Below are 4,599 nucleotides of genomic sequence, written 5' to 3'. Positions count from 1 at the left end.
TCCTTCTGAGCAAACAGACCCCGGGAGCGCCCTGATGTTGAGCCTGTCCTGTGGATGGGGGTTTGGGGCTGACCCAGGAGTCCCCGTCTCACTAGACTTCTCCTATACCTGCCCCGTGGACTCCCCAAGACCTTCCGGCTGCCCATCGGGCACCTTTATTCTCAGAAGAGGGACAAAAAGTGAGCAGGGGTGCAGGGCCTCTGTTGGCCTCCTCTGAGCTGAGGGGCAGATCTCCCTTTGAGTGATGCTCCTTGGAGTCCCTCCCTCCCATTCCAGCCCAGGTAACAGAGCCCTGAGTAGATCATCAGGACACAGAAGGGACAGGGCTGGGCTCCTCACCTGAGACAGCAGGCCCAGGGAGTCACTGGGGTCCAACCACACCTAGGGGGTGTTGCTGTAATAGCCAAAGCATCTGACGTCCACCTGAGACTGGGGGTCACAGGGCCCACATGGAACAGGGTCTGGGTTCCCCCACAGGGGCTGGCTGGGAGTCCAAAGTCCAGGAGGGCTGGCCTTCTTCCTTCATCAGGACAAACCTGTGGGATCACTTGGGTGAGGCACACTGGAGGGTCACATTCCCTCCTGAGGTCACAACAGGGCTGGGCTGGGCTGAGAGCTGAGATTTGTCCAGCAATCCTAAGAGAGGAGGAGGTGGTGGTGTTAAATGTGGATCAGATCCCCCACATTATCCCCAGGCAGGGGTGTGAGAGGGAGACCCCTGAGATCCCACCCCCTTCCTGAGGGCAGAGACTGGGGCTGGGACCCTGAGTGGACTCGCACCTGTCACCACCAGCTCCAGGGCGTCACTGAGCTCTGACCAGCTGGTGGGACTGAGATAGTCACAGCGGTATCTTCCTGCATATACATCTGTCATGTGTGTGATGGAGAAGTTGGCCTTGTCCCTGGGCTCCAGTATCTTCCGTGTGTGCCAGGTCTCTAACTTTCCCTCTTTATGCAGGTGGTACTCCTGGGCCTCCGGCCTCACCGACACCAGATGGTCACAGGTGTCCCCCAAGGCATTACAGAGCCTGGCTCAGCCCAGATGGTGGGTCTGGGGAGGGTCCCTGGAAGGAAACAGAGGCTGGGACACAGACCTTCCCCACGCTGTGGTCCCAGCTCAGCACCAAATCCACAGACATTCCCCTCGGTCAGCCCAGAACTTCTGCTCTCCATCCCCTGCTGCCTGGTGGGTGACCCCTGTCCCCAGTGAGGAGGTGGGAATGGGATCCCTAGGGACAGACTCACCTGCCTGCACTCTGGTCCTGAGGCACACACTCAGCCCTGGAAGAGAGTCCCTGTGAGAGGTTTGCCCTGAATCCTAGCAGATCCCCTCCTCTCCTTGAGCCTCCTGAGCCTGGGGTCTCTGACAGACCAGGGCCTATCTGTGGGGTGGGTCCGTTCCAGACTAGGTTGTCCCCTCCCATCCTCAGATCTCACTGAGACAGAGCAGGGCCATGGCGGGGGGGGGGGTCATGGCGTCTCCTCTCTCTGGTTCCGGCTGTGCAGATGGAGGGACCACTGTGACCACAAGACAGACAGACACACAGGGGGTGGTCGCATGGAGACCAGTCCTGCCTGTCACAGGTGTTCATGACGGTACAGCGGGGGTAACCCGAGGCTTCCTAAGATGGCCCATCCGGGTGAGGAGACCAGGGAAGTGCCTTCCCTCCCAGAGCCTCCCCCATGGGTCTCCTTTATCTCCATCACACCCTTGGGTCCTCACCATGGACAGGTCCCCAGACCCAGAGCTACTGTCAGGGATGTGGGTTCCTGCTGTGCTGGGGAGCTCGTGTCAGCACAGACACTCATGTGACATCTCTGAATGGCTCAGGTCAAGGTCGTGGTGACAACGAGCCCAGAGGAGAGATACCAGCACAGCGGGAAGGGAACACAGCCCCTCTCCTGGCCCTGGAGCGTGGGCTCTCTTTCTGTCTCAGCCTCCAAGGACTTCTCTGTTTTCCTGTGACTCTGTCCATACCCTCACTTCTTGGGAACATCTGTTGAGATCCTCCTGGCTCCTCTGTGCCCCTTGTTCCTGGCAGCGACTTGTCCTTCCAATTTTGGGTCCTTCCTGCACGCTATAGGGGACAATGGGTAGATGAAAGTCCTGATTTGTTGGGAAAAAGTTGATCTTTAGTAAAATATTTTTCTACCAACCATTGCCTATGTGAATTGAGCAGTAATGTCGTAATCAAATATCCCCCTCCCCATTTCTTACTTTTATTTTTTATGTTTTCCTTTTCTGGAGAGAGAGAGAATGCGCACGAGGGGTGGGGGAAGGCAGATGGAAAGGGAGAGAGAGAGAATTCTAAGCTGACTCCATGCCCAGCCCAGCCTGAGCTGGACTTGGGGCTGGATGTTTGACCCCGAGGTCATGACCTGAGCTAAAAGCAAGAGTCAGACCTCAGCAGACTGAGCCCCCCAGGCGCCCCATTTTCCCCCCTTTTAAAAGTTATCTTACATGTGGGAGAGGGAAGTGCAATATCCCTCTCTTTCAGTATTCTTGTTGGGTGTTCACGCAAGGCCATAAAATGTCTGGGAATGTGTCTGTTCTATGAACCGTGTGATTTGTGGGATCTGGAGTTAGTTTTGTGGGAAGAGTTTCATTTTCAGAGGTACTTTATTTAAGAGCTCAAAAGGTGATTCAGGTTTTCTACTTATTCCCGAGCTGGTTTTAGATCTGTTTCTGGGGTCCTGGTCCATCTTATCCACATTGGATGAAGGTCTTCTAAGGTCTGCTCACATCTCTTCTGAAAGGACTCCCTCTGGAAGGAGACCGGAGGGCATGCAATGCAGAGTCTCATGCATGTGTCAGTAGCCGATGATATTTAAGGTCAGAGACACTGATTTCCTGCAAATGTCTGGTTTTAGAGAAAAGGGAAACCCATTCCCTGACCAAGGGGCATCCACCAAGAGCTTTTCCCAGACTCAAGCCAGGAAGTGTCTGCTTGGTCTCAGTCTGAACTCCCTCCTCTTTGTTCTCTTTCCCAGACACAGTTAGCCCCAAACCCCCAACAGACTCGCCTGTAGATTGTGTGCAAGTTTCCACATCCCAAAGTACAAGTCCTCTGCTGTTCCGAGATGCACTCTATCTTTCGTAATCCAGCTTGCCTCGGTTTACCTCTTTTATCTAGGTTGACACCATAAAACCTGTATTTTTGTAGTAATATCCGGTATTTCATTACCGATGCGCGTTCTTGGTGTCTTTTCTCTATTTCTTATCGAGGGTCGCTAGGACTTTACACACTCTGGGAATACTCGATGATAAATGTTTGTGGCTTTATTAATGTTATGGGACTGGATGCTTATGTTCTTTCCCCAGAGTCGTAAGTTGAGGCCTCAGCCTCCATCCTGGCTGTACTGGGAAACGGGGCATCTAAAGAAGCAATTAGGATAGAATGAGGTTGTAAGCATGGTCCAGATTTGGTTAGAGCAGTGCCCTCAGAAGAGAGTCCAGGGAGCTCCGAGTGTGTCTCTCTGTCACACCAAGGACAGGCGCACAGCAAGACGGGGCTGTCTGCAGCCCAAGGGTGGGTGGGGAGGCCCCGCCAGACACCACACCCCCCATCACACGTACGTGGAGACTTCTGTGGTCTGTGAGGCTCATCACAGAAGCCGGAGCAGAGGGCTGCAGACTTGGCCGCCAAACAGAAAAGAGGCGGGGGAAGCTGGAGGAGTCTGGAAATGCTGCATGTGCCCCGGCTGCTGGTGGAGATGCGGACTGCGAAGTCCACCCCCGCCGGGCCTCGGCCACAATGAGGAACGAGGCATTGCACCAGGGAGAAAACCGGACCCTTGTGACGGAGGGGCAGAGAGCATGGCTGGACCCTGTCCAGAGGTCGGCGGGGAGCAGGCCAAGGGAGCTGCGGAATTTGGCATGCTGGCGCTTGACGTGTGCCTGGAGCGCTCCCGTGTGGGCGCTCACAGCGAAATTCCGGAGGAGCCAGGAGATTGGAGGAATGAGTTTGTTGTAATGAGTTAGTGACCACACAGTCCGTCGTCAGTGTCTGCTGCAGTGCTCCAAGATTCATTGTTTGCGTGTAACAGCCAGTGCTCCCTGCCATCCGTGTCCTCCTGAATACCCACCACCCGGCTCACCCCCCACCACCCCCCCAATCCCTCAACTGGTTTCTGATCAGAAAGGATGAGTACTCAGCTGTTGCTTCAGCATGGACGGAGCTGGAGGGGATTATGCTGAGTGAAATAAGTCACACAGAGGAAGTCAATTATCAAATGGTTTCACTTGCTTGTGGGACAGAAGGAAGAGCAGGGAGGACATTAGGAGAAGGAAGGAAAAATGAAGGGCGGCGGGGGTGGGGGGGGAGGGACCAGAGCGTAGAGGGACCATGAGAGACTGAGGACTCTGGAAAAGGAATTGTTCAGCTACAGACTCTGAAAGGAGACCTGGAAGATTCTTTGGACAAATGAGGGAAAGGGTTTGGGAGAGCAAGCGGAGCCAAGGTGAGAGCTCCTGTGGGAGCAGAAACGCAGTGCAGGGGCATGGAAGGGGATGAGACGGGAGGGAGGAGTGAAAGCTGTCAGACTTCTCAGATTCCTCAGGATGGGACCATAGGCTTCCTTGTCGGCCAGCTATGTGCT

At 54.9% G+C, this 4,599-nt stretch overlaps 1 pseudogene; it reads right to left on the bottom strand.

The window, feature by feature from the left end:
* Positions 1-381: 381 nt before the first annotated feature.
* Positions 382-1,456, bottom strand: LOC122913310 (annotated as a pseudogene).
* Between the last annotated feature and the right edge of the window lie 3,143 nt (positions 1,457-4,599).

The sequence above is a fragment of the Neovison vison genome, chromosome 7, assembly GCF_020171115.1.
Source record: "Neovison vison isolate M4711 chromosome 7, ASM_NN_V1, whole genome shotgun sequence".
Lineage (NCBI taxonomy): Eukaryota > Metazoa > Chordata > Mammalia > Carnivora > Mustelidae > Neogale > Neogale vison.
Note: the sequence above shows the minus strand (reverse complement) of the source record. Positions and strands in the feature narration are given on the sequence as shown.